This window comes from Dermacentor andersoni, chromosome 7, assembly GCF_023375885.2.
Source record: "Dermacentor andersoni chromosome 7, qqDerAnde1_hic_scaffold, whole genome shotgun sequence".
NCBI lineage: Eukaryota > Metazoa > Arthropoda > Arachnida > Ixodida > Ixodidae > Dermacentor > Dermacentor andersoni.
Genome location: NC_092820.1, coordinates 111528884 through 111541744, shown reverse-complemented (window position 1 = coordinate 111541744; position 12861 = coordinate 111528884). Strand labels below are relative to the sequence as shown.

The window sequence follows — 12861 nt, the reverse complement described above, 5'->3', positions numbered from 1 at the left end:
GCTAACGACCTCCGCGATATTATTAACATCCTTGGTCTAAGACATCGCCTAATCAGAAGGCGTCAATGCTTTACTGGCAAATAAATTGCACTTGCGTCATTCACTCATCCAAGCTACTCGTGCTTGCCACGGATCACTACTTCTTGAAAGTTTTTAAGTCAAAATACACGGTTCTCCCCGTTGTACCCAGGCCTATGCTCTGTGCCCTTTGTACTCAGTGTGACATTACAACTTCATTCGGCCAATATCCCCCCCCCCCCATATGGCATCAGCAGTAGCAAGTGGCTGCCAATGTACTATGGACATTCTTATTGCATGAACCAATGATTAGAAAAACCGCATTGAACCATAGCTCTGTTCAAGCCGTGCGAATATACCGTTGTCGGCTTAGGGCCAAGCTCTTCAGGTTCTGAAATTGGTGCTTAAGGGAAAACATTCATAATTTCACTTGAACCTTGAGCTGCACATACCTTTTGTCCCTGTCGAATTACACCACGAGATTACTTCCCGCGCATCGGTTCAATAGGAGTCTGCACAATTTTTCGCTACAATTTCTATATTTGCGTGGCTTTCGTCAACAACATTGACATCTTGCAGAATGATTATTTTGTTTTCAGTGCAGGTGCAGCATCACTGAGTTCAAATTTTGCCCTTGCGAACAATGCAGCACTAAGCTGTGATGATCGTGAAAGTAGAAGCAGTTATATGTGAACTAATCTCAGGAAAAAACAGGCAGTGATCATTAGAAACCGTTAGAGACGTATTCTGGGCTTGACATATTTAGTAGCTCAGAACGTTTTAGGCAACGTGCCCCAACGCTCTTTACTTGTGTGAGTACACTGCGCAAGTACACGCAGAACGCGTTGTTTCTGAAATGGAAAGCTAATAAAGTCAAGGTTAAGCGCTCACCTCCATCAATTCGCTTATCTTTGCAAAACTGTGCAAGCTGCAGAGATAATCTATATGCGTGTCTGTTTCAAGTGTTGTACTGGGTGAAACAATGTTGTCGCACGCCAGACTTGTGGCCAGCAAAATTACCATCTCGGCGGCGCCGACAGTGGCAGCAGGAACTGTCGGCAGACGCAGGGTCTTACGAAACCGCTTGCATTCGAGGAACGTCCGCACAATGTCATCCAGGATTCAAGGTGAGCCGCTGGTTATCGCGTCTCTTGGAGGGTCTTCTAGAGCAGGCATGTCAGCTCGCAAAACCGCATGCAACGACAAAATCAGTTTTGTCACGTGGTAAACCATATGACAAATGGGCAGTTACCAGAGCAAGAACTTGGTCTAGCTTCCGTCTGCCATAAAAACGAGTGATTTATTTCATTCGGCTATGCACAGGCACATGTGCCGGTGCTTATCCTAAGTTACAAGAAACCAAGTTCAGAATAAGCATGCTCCCAATATAGTGATTATCGAAGCTTAACAGATTATCAGAGCGGTTGATGACTGCATAAGCCAAACATCCATCAGATTGTCGCCAAATGAAGTTAATTTACTGGATACATCATGATTTTCATTTTGTTGCTTGTTAACTAACTTTTGGTGTGATAAAATCGTTATCCCGGTTATATGTTCGTGCACGTGCCAATAAATTTTAGTAGGAATCTGCGCCTTGTCTTGTTCTTTTCCTCGCTGTACGTCTTGTGCGGTATGGCCACGATGATTTCAGATATTATTGTTTTTACAAAATCTGACATGCTGAAAGTTAATGTAGTGAAAAAACACGCCTGTAGGTAGTTCCTTATAAGCAAGCATATTTTCTGCATCCAGTTCTTTCCCGTACCCTTCTCGCAATACGCTGGCATCCTTTCCTTCATTTCATTCCTCTATTATCTTCTATTTATGTACACGTCCCTTTTCGTCCTATTTATCTTAAATAATATCTGCAGCTCTCAATAAAGTATCTCCCTCTCCCTCGTCATAGGTATTCATCCGCTCCTTGACTAAGATTATTCTTGAATTTTCAAACAAAACGTCATTTCAATAATGAACTTTCTAAACTGGAAAGAATCGATCGCGAAAACAATAGATCCAGCACCCATAAACAAACTTGTCCATGGTTTCTATATTCGTTACTTTCAGTTGATTCATTAAAATTGGCCTCTGCGGGGCGCACGCCTCATGCACATGCGCTTGCCGCGATGGTCAGTAGCAACTGGATCCTTCTTGGTGTTGTCTTATGAACCCGTAGCCCCGCTTGCGCCGAGAGGCGCAGAGCATCAGTGACGAGTCCGGCACCTACAGCCACGCTGCATCATCACGGAGAGGCGGCTGCTGATTTGTCATTCCGATTAGCAATCGCCAGCATCTCGGCTATCTCAACACTTTTCCGTCATAGGAAAAGAAGGCTTTGAGGTCACTATCTCTTAATCAGTCGACGGAGGCGAAGACAATCTGCCACTTTTCAGTTTTCTCACGATAACGCCCCATAGCGCTCTCTTCATCCCCGCATACTTTTGTCAAAGTAACTGCCTGTTTCACACCTTCGTCGTTTACTGCTGCCGCAGCGTGCTGCTCAAGAAAGCAGCTGGCTTACTTTGTTCGCGTATTCTTGGCTAGTTTGGCCGCACCTTCACAACCCTCAAGAACGGTGCCTTTGAAGATGAACTTCGGCACTAAACCTTTAATGGCATACACCGCAAAGGGTACGTTTCATTCGCTGCTGCGTCCTGCGTGCTGTCGCCTATTCTGCTAGTGTCAATCTGGTCGTCCGTGTAATTACAATTGCAGGTCACTGTCCAGGGTTTCATCAGTTACCGATGAAGTGGTGGTCATCAGCGAATCAGTGTGGTCAAAGATTGATGGCATGCCCTCGCGTTATTCTTCTGCCCATATATCCTGGCTGGTTTCATTAAGCTATGCATGCTTGACCTCTTCTCGAATATTTCTTAGCTGCTACAGTAGTTTTTGCATAGTCTCGTGCCCGATACCAAAGTGTGCGTGTGTGTGTGTGTGTGCTGTGTCTCCAGAAGTCGTTCGAGTGCATCCGTCAACCTCATCCGTCAACCAGTCTTATGGCCACGACCATCGTTCTTGAACTTGCTGCTCGCGACGACTGTAGCCTACTGCCATCTAACCTTCCAGCTGCTAAACGATGTATACTCGCAGCCGTGCACGTTAGATGCCAAATGAATTTTACCTGGAATACCGTTGATTCACATTTACGCTTACGTCAAGGACTGCAGGTGAAACAGCCTCTTTTGGAGAGTCATAGTCAAGCATAAATATAAGAGCACCTCCGGTATTGCGCAATATTGTGCGCAACGGCTGAGCCGGAATGGTCATTGTCATTTGTGGTGTCCTCATGAATTTGCAAAAAAAAAAATTACAGAGCACTTTGCTGATGTCTATCGCACAACTGAGGGAATTAAAAATGTAAAGAATCTGTTTAACGGCCACGCCGATACATTTCAAGTGCATTTTATATGGATGTTATTGGTGCAGCCAAGTGCCCCTCTGAAGAAAAAATACTAGAAAGGGAAATCTGGTAAAGTGCAACAAAGATCCCAGGTCTGATAAGTTTGCATACCCGTATTTGCTCAAGGATATGTGATAGTTCTTTCAGGGGCGTCTGCGTCAGCGGGCGTTTAGTGTGTTGCGAGACCACGTACCTGAGCACACGAGGGTGGGACTCTCCCGCGTCTAACCGTGCGCGGCTAAGCCGTGTCGGGGGGAAAATGGGATTCTGGGGGTTGTGCCGATGCTGAGTGCTAGGACCTTTAAGGCCCCTCGGCGGAGGCAAGAAGGTAAATATACCTGGTAGCGAAGCTTCCAGAGAAGCGCATACGCTCAAAGTATGGCAATTCATCATCGGTTCATGAGGCTTAGCACCATCTGTATGACGAGGGAACACTTCGGTGAAAGAAAAAATAATGTGACGCCATATCCGTTCAAAAGAGAATGAGATTTCGTTTTTGAAAGCTCGAAATTTGTTTTGGCGGCCTGCCATTAGACCTCTATAATCAAATGCCCACCATTCGACTTGATGGGCTCTAGGAGCTTTCAGCGCAGAAATCGATGCAGGAAAAGGTCAGCTGTACTGGTGCCGAACCCTCACCCGTGCACAGAACCTACTTTCTTTGGAGCAGGATGAAACCTTTAGGTCTAAAGTTCCGGTCCTATCGTCGAACGCCAAGCCCGTCGGCCAGCGCAGTCAGTCGCAGGAAAAAAACGAAAGTAAACAATTATCTGGTGGTAGTAACTCACTACTTTTCACTGAACACGTTAAGAAACGATGAAGCTACTCGCGTCCCCAAATTCCGACGAACGTCTACAAGCAAAGCAGCACAACATCCGGGCGGCGTATTGTGGCAGGTGAACTTTACGAGCGCGCCTTTCTGCGAAATTCAAGAGCTGCATAGCATTGCAAGTGATAGCGGCGTCAACCTTCTTACGTCGGGCGCTGAAAATTTTAAATAATATTTTAAATAAATTAATAAATAAATTTTAAAATATTTACCAATTGCATAATCACGGCAGCTGAAAGAGCTATGCCCCAACCTACAGGAGAACATCGAAACTAAACCTGTGGTGGAGAGGACTGTACTATGGCAAAAAGAAACGAAGAGAATAAGGCCTGGGACAATCTTCGTAGATACCCAACTTACAACAGCCTCCTTAGCTTTAAATAGAAAACAGCCCATGCACGATACGTTCGTAGACAAGCCGAAAAACGCTCTTGGCAGAAATATGTCTCCTCAATTAATAGTTCAGACATCTCTAAACGTATGTGGGAACAGGTAAAAAATATTGAACGGGGATTACTCATATTACACAATTCCCTTACTCTCAAGTCCTGGTACACAAACAACAGTCGAAGAACAAGCAAACATTCTGGGGGAACACTTCTACAGAGTATGAAGTTCAGCCAGGTACATGGACACATTTTTAACGTACAGAAACTGTGCTGAAAAACAGAGATTACCAACAGGTGCATCCGATCAACGCTCCCCTCAAACTGCCAGAATTTAGTATTGTATTTTCCGCTGGAAAGAAAACTGCAGTTGGCATGGACCGCATCCACTACACCATGCTTGCCCACCTATCAGAAACCTCAATAAAACCATTACTAAAACTCTGTAACACAATCTGGGAAACTGCTTAAGTGCCAAACACATGGAAACATGCCGTAATTATACCTTTTCTAAAATCTGGAGAAACCCCAACATTCCCCAGCAGCTACCACCTCATTGCTCTCACCCGTTGTTTGGCAAAGTCATACGAATGAGTGGTGAACAGCAGATTATCTTTTGCCCTTGAAACATAAAGTGCTTAAACATACATCAATTTGGTTATAAAAAGGGTTGTTGTACAATTGATCCCCTCGCCCGATTATAACACACAATACGCAGTTCCTTTTTACACAGACAACACTGCCTAGCTATCCTTCTTGATTTGGAGAAGGCATATGACAGCACATGGAGATTCTGTATTTTGAGTGACTTGGATGGCTTAGGGATTCGGGGCAAAATGCTGAAGTGCCTTTTTGACTTTATGTCCGATTGAACATTTCAGGTGCGTCTTGGAAGGGTGCTGTCATGTGTATTCACCCAAGAAAACGGTATGCCTCAGGGCTGTGTTTTAAGTACAACACTGTGGTTAAAATAAACTGTGTTAGCAAGGCCATACCATCTAACTTTATGCATTCTCTTTACGTTGATGATCTTCACATTGCTTTCCGCGCATCTAACATAGCAACATGTGAACGGCAGATCCAAATAACTCTAAACAAATTGACACAATGGGCTAATACAAACAGTTCCCGTTCTTGTCTTAAAAAAACTGTTGCCGTAATGTTTTCTCAGAAGAGGGGCTTGCAACTGGACCCGGTACTAAAACTTAATGAAATGATACTGCCAGTCAAACAAGAACACACGTTTTTAGGGGTCATAGTGAATAAGAAACTAACATTTCTTATACACATTAATAACCTACAGGTTAAAACAAACAACGCACTCAATGTCATAAAAGTCCTGTCTCGGAAACACTAGGGTTCTGTCCGTAAATTCCTCCTACATATTTAACATTATCTGGTACGTAGCAAACTAGACTATGAATGCATAGCATAAGGTTCAGCCAGACAATCGTACCTTCAGCGGTTAGATCCCGTGCATAATAAAGCATTACGCTTAGCAACCGGTGCCAATAGGACCTCGCCCAATCCCAGTTTGTACGAGCCGTCTTTAGATCAGAGAAGAGCGCAGCTCATGTTGACATACGTTTTAACAGTTCGCTCAACGCTAGACCATATTTGCCATAACATTATCACGCACTGCGACAAACGAGTATACACTACACAAGCAAGCCAAATGCTCTAAGACCACTGATACTTAGATTTGAAGAAAAATGCCGTGCCTACAATATCCCTACTGAAGCACTTTCTGTCGTGCAAAGGTCAACTAGAATAGCTCCTTAGAACAACTTCACGAAATTTCACGATTTTTCATTGACACATCTCAAAAACAAGATACACCTCGTGAAGACACACTACAGCAATTTCGCACATTGAAAGACACGTAAAACACTTACACGAAATTTTACCTCAATGGCTCGAAGATGCCCCCTTATGTCAGAAGCAGCGTGATTGAAGCTAACTGGGAACACACAGTCAGACTACTGCAGCATGTATCAGTTTTCACTGCTGAGTGTTATGCCTTATAGATGAGACTACATAAGATTATAAACGCCAAACACAAAAAAATCTAATTTATACAGATTCTTTCAGTGCACTTAAGGCCCTGAAGACACAATCTCAGTACGAACGAATCATAGGCGACATGCTGCACATACTAACACACCTAAGTAAAGACCAAACCGTTCGTTTCTGGTGGGTCCCAAGCCACGTTGGGATCCCCGAAAATGAAAAAGCAGATGAATGTGCAGCAACGGCAAGAAATCTCAATGTTTCAAAAGTTCACATAACTTTTAGGGGTGGAGTCAACCTGTTCGCAAGGCACTACTCTCCAACTGGCAACGCGAATGGCAATTGGAACACAACAGTAAGTTTCAACTCATTAAATCTGTCCTTGGGGAGTTGGAGACATGCTACCACGGCCAACGCTTCATCGAAGTAATTCTTTGTCGACTTCGGATAGGCCACACGCGAACCACACATAATTACTTATTGAGAGTGGAGGAATAACCAACATGTGACAAATGCAATGAACCGTTAACAGTATTACACATTCTAATCGCGTGTCCACATCTTGCAACGCATAGACAAAAGTACTTCTGTGTATTGTACAAATCACACAGCCCATTTCACCCGGTGTTGATGACAGGAGGTGATTCACTGATACTTTGCCTGATATAATCGGCTTTTTAGATGAAACATACTTTTTAGGTAAGCTTTAATTACTACAGGGTATGCCGCATTTAATAACGAAATTTTATCACCCTGTGTCTGGCGCAGAAAAGCCTTAGTCGCTTTTGCGCCAATAAACCCAATTTATCTAACTAACTAATAAGCTATAGTTTTCGGCGGAATGCACCTACGTTAACAAATACATTCCGAAAATGAAGCACGTCAAATCTGAATACAAAGCTAACTTGCCCAGCGCCTATGTGATGTTCCTCATGATAATGGCCCTTCAAGCTTGCAATCCGACATCAGTGAAACAGTAAAATGTAAATATTAGCTTTATCATTCCCAATAGTCTGCCCCTTTTTGTCTTCTAGTGAACAAGTACATCACTGTATTTATGTAAAATAGAGCTTCCTTCGTTTGCGCCCTCCCACAAGTATGTAGTGGTTTCTAGCTGTATTTCTACCGCGAAACTACGCACATATTTGAGACTTATTTTTATCATTAAAAGTGAATACCATTAAGCCCAGGCCAGCAGAACAACTGAAAATAAATCTTGTTGCAATTATTCATTTTAGTATGCAAATATTTGACAGACTGCGTACGTTCACATATTCGTCGTCTGTCCATTTGTAGTGCGACAAAGCTAGGATGTGAGCCTCTTAAAATAAAGTATGTAGTCCCGCGCTTTAGTGATACCTATGAGTGGAGAGCACAGATATAGATTTTATGTCATGGCTTAATGCTTTACTCGCACAAGACCAGTGCACTCACTAGCACTGTTCGTCCCGTCAGGTCTGGCCTGTATGAACCGGTTAGCTACACCCTATCAGGTGACAGACCGACTGACCAACGCGGGCGAGTAGGAGGGCGGGATTACGTAAAGAAAGCTTCGCTTTAAAAGGTCTTGCAACAATGTAGCATATCAAGAAGTCCTTTGCAAAACCTGTCCAGGCTCTAGCACATCATACAGCTACACTAATGACTTCTACGTGACGACAGTACTCCTGCATGCCGCTTCAGTCATGTCGCTATTTTTTAACCTCTATTCCGGCGACATAGCCACTCCCCCAGTTTCTAAATTACGATAAACCTAACTACTTGACCGACACCTGGCAGCACAAAGGGTTTGTGCACCACGACAGTACTTCAGGCATACATTCTTTTAAAAAAAAAGTTTTGTCAGTTACTGACGAAAAGCTAACAACTGCGTGCGACAATCTTAACAAACATTCTAGTAAGGGCAGTTAGTAACGGCGCCGCTAGTTGCAGTTACTACACAGTTCATGAGCCATGTATAGCAATGAAACAGGCATAGTGTCACTTGCTACCCAATTAAGCTAGCGGGACTCATTTACGAGTAGCACTACCATCATCATCATCATCAGCCTGTTTAATGTCCATTGCAAGACGAAGGCCTCTCCCTGCGATCTCCAATTACACCTGTCCTGCGCCAACCGATTCCAAATAGCGCCCGCGAATTTCCTAATGTAATCGCTCCACCTAGTCTTCTGTCGTCCCCGACTACGTTTCCCTCCTCTTGTTACCCATTCTGGAACCATAATGGTCCAACGGTTATCTAACCAGCGCATTACATGACCTGCCCAGCTCCATTTTTTTCTCCATTTTTATGCACATAAAAATATATGTATAAAAAAAACCTTAAAAAAAAGACACAGCATTGCCACATAGTGTAGTGATAGTATAACACCAAGAAATATTATCCGGTAAGGGTTATCCTCGAGGGGAACATTATTTTGCATCTGACAACCTACACTGTACAGAAAGCATAAAGCACAATGGGGAACAACACATTGCACCATGCAATAATCAGAACATCATACGAGACGTGTTTGTGGGAACGACATTATGATTATATCAGCCGTAATTTAGAAGCATTGGTTGTACTGGTGAGCACAAGCGTATTTGGAGAAAAAAACCGGCGCTTTGCGGGAAATCCTAAATGAGTGAGTGACGCGCGAAAGTAGGTGACCGTGGTGATAGGAATCGCTTCGACGGAGCAGATACGGTGACGCAATACTGCACGCAGAGGCCGTTCTCTGGTTGCGTGTGTTATCCGCGCGTTCCTTGTACGCGCAAGGTCTCGCCTGCATTCTATAGCTCCAGTTTCATCATCTCTCCGATAGATATCCCATGTCGTCACCGGACCGATGGAAGCGCGCCTTTATTACTTTATCTGGTCGATCACGCCTCACGAGCGTCCTCACCTAAAGAGCACATATGCTGTGCCCAGCCCACTATACGACACCCTGCACAAGTGTTTCGCACGCAATGATGACGCTTCTCCTTACCACTTCAGTCATGCTTCTCCCTCACTTCGTGCGGGGGGGGGGGGGGGGGGAGCTCCTAGAGCACATCCTTTTCAACCGGCTACAACCATTCCCGGAGGACTGAAGGGCAACTTCCAACAACGATGATAAGGTTCCGTCCACACCTCTCAACCCAGGACATCCTACTTCAGTTGAAGAAGGAGGTGTTTATACCAGCCCCACGCAACTTCTATCCTCGCCTTGGATCTTGAAGGGGCGTTCGATAACGTCAAGCATACAGCAGTTTACGGAGGCTAAACACACTGGCCAGTGGGGCCAGGATGTATTATTATTTCTTATCAGACAGAAAAGTAATCATAAAGGTTGGGGACCAAACCGCAAACTCCACAAGATGGCATGACTACAATGGGATGGCGGTACTGAAATGATGACAATGGTGAAACGGTAACCTGACAGCGATGGCAGGATGACAACGGTATGGCGACGGCGGCGTGACGACCGCGACGTGACGAGTGTCGGATGACAAAGCTGCAACGACGGAGTTGAAAAGGCAACGCCGGCATGACGACCACGAGCCCACATACGGTGGCTTAGCCTGTTGGGCAACTTTTGCCACTGGGTCGCGATAGGAGCCGTGACGACGAATGCAAGACGAGAGTGAGATATCACGAAGGTGTAATGATGAACAAGGGAACGACCACGACGCAAGACGACCAGGAGCCCATGCCTAGTGACCCAAGCAGGAGTCCAACTTGAGCCATTGTGTAGGCATAAAAGATAGATAGATAGATAGATAGATAGATAGATAGATAGATAGATAGATAGATAGATAGATAGATAGATAGATAGATAGATAGATAGATAGATAGATAGATAGATAGATAGATAGATAGATAGATTGGTAGACAGACAGACAGACAGACAGACAGACAGACAGACAGACAGACAGGCAGACAGGCAGACAGACAGACAGACAGACAGACAGACAGACAGACAGACAGACAGACAGATAGATAGATAGATAGATAGATAGATAGATAGATAGATAGATAGATAGATAGATAGATAGATAGATAGATAGATAGATAGAATAGAGACGTCGATGCCTACGGCGACTGTGATGTGCCGTCGCGACGATTCAATCTTTTTCTGTCTTCTAAATTCTTGGACGTTTCAATACTATTTTTCAAATTACGTCGCACTGTATGTTTATCGGTCCTCTCAGCGTGCGATTTCCCTCTGCTTATTTTATGCGTTGCATATTGCAATCACTCAGTTCAGCCCTTGGGCGCGGCCGCGCGGCCACCATTGGGGGTATGAGCCACCATAGTGGCTCATACCCCTACTCTAGAGTTTTATGCGTTGCATATTGCAATAACTCAGTTCAGCCCTTGGGCGCGGCCGGGCAGCCACCATTGACTTTTAGCGCAACCACGTGACCTGACGTCACGACAGCCGGAGGAAAAGCTGGGCCCCAACACAATATGCAACGCATTCTTGGCTTAACCAAGCTAAGCCTGGCCATTTTTTTCGTAATCCAGTGCATTAATTCATAACACAAACATGACCATATATGCCATGCCTTACTTTAATGCGCTTCTTACCGCTCCCATTCCATACCAGTGAACTTGCCAGAATCTAGCATCAACAAGTTCATAGACCTAATAAGGCGTCATGACATTAGCCGGGCAGCGCGCGAGCGTCTCGGTGCGCTTCTTCTGCTACTCACCGAACATCGCGCAGTCCCGGCGCCGTAGCAGCAATCTTCCTCGCGTCTGTGGTTGCTGCATACCCAAGTTATAGCCGATGGCTCTCTGCCGGTTCTAAGTTTCTCCAGCCAAGCTTCACGCAGCTCCTTGTCCTGCGGCTACGTGTGAATAAGGTTGACATCGAGCTCCATTGCGTAAGTCCGGCACTGCGGCACCGAGAAGTAGCCTAGCATGCTGCACGCCTCCAAAGGCAGCCACTACCTATTATAGTACTTTCAAATGTTAAGCACACACCCAAGGCGGTAAAACCTCACCAATCAGAACCGTGGCGCAGGTGCGACTTTAAACTTGTTTTCAGCTCGCTTCGGTGCTTCCGAAGCAGCCGACGCTGCCGCTATGTCCACGTGATCCCTCATGTCACGTCATGCCCACGGTGGCGCCAGGTTTTCCAGTGGTGGAGCTCGCCCCCAATAGGATAGGCACAAGCATTCATAAAGCTATATTACTGCACACCGACTGTCTAGCACAGTGAATATTAACGTATAAAACCACAAAAACGTGATGCTAAGCTATAGTTACACAACTATTTCTGCATGACTTGGGTGCATACTCGCCGAGGCTTATTAGGAAGTGATCTTGCGGCACTGGCCGATTCAGATGGGGCCTTGGGGGCCCGGGCCCACCGAGAGAATGCCAGCATTTTAGCAGCACTCCCAATATAAGCACGCATGCTAAGCAAGCTTCTCTATGCATATACTGAAGCGCCCCCCCCCCCCCCTTTCCTTCCTTTTGGAGGCTGCCCAGAATCCACCTCTGGCTCGCGGATCAGCAAGTGGCATCCATTACTTATAGAGGCCCTGAAAGTGGAGCTCCTGTTTCATTGATGCATCTAAAACTATTCTTGTGTAAAATGATGAGAAGCTATTGGCAAGACACATGCGATATGCAAAAGTCGAGTGATCAGAGCGAAAGGCAAGATAAACGCAGGTGCAATGAAACACGAACTGCCATATGTGAGGGTGTAACGAACTTTAAATGCATATGGAAAGGAGGAATACCTCCCTGGCTTACGTTTGCTAACTCAGTGCTCTGCTTAAATTTGATGTGCCGGTTGGACTGGAGGAGCATGGAAAAACATCAAATGAAGCTGCACAGGTAAATATGGGGGTTGGGGCATCCATCGAAGTGCCTGTAGGAGGCTCAAAGCAAGGACTTCGAAAAGCGAGGTAGAATCAATGGGCGGCTGAGTTACGTTCCTGGATAGAGAGAATACCGATTCACAGTGGAGAGGAAAATAACCAGGAACCTATCGGCCGCGGAGCAGCCACGTACTGGCTAAATCACGGATACAAGCGTGGATTGCGCCGCGCGTAGTCTGCTGGGCTACACGCGTTTACGCATGCGTGCATGGAGCTTCTTCCGTGCTTGTAGCACAGTCGCAAATGCTGGTCTGCATTTTTTTTAATGCATTTAACCTTGCGCGTTCGTCTTTGCACTGTAGTAAGCATCAGTGAGTGCTCACATCGAGTACGCGATGTGCGACTGTCGCCACCCT

At 45.3% G+C, this 12861-nt stretch overlaps 1 long non-coding RNA gene across 1 annotated transcript in view; it reads left to right on the top strand.

Annotated features, from left to right (window-relative positions):
- Positions 1-1051: 1051 nt before the first annotated feature.
- The window catches only part of LOC129385657 (uncharacterized), a 29268-nt gene continuing 17458 nt past the window's right edge, over positions 1052-12861 (top strand). Inside the window, exon 1 of the long non-coding RNA XR_008613144.2 lies at positions 1052-1145. This is a non-coding gene — a long non-coding RNA (uncharacterized lncRNA). The remainder of the gene's footprint in view (positions 1146-12861) is intronic.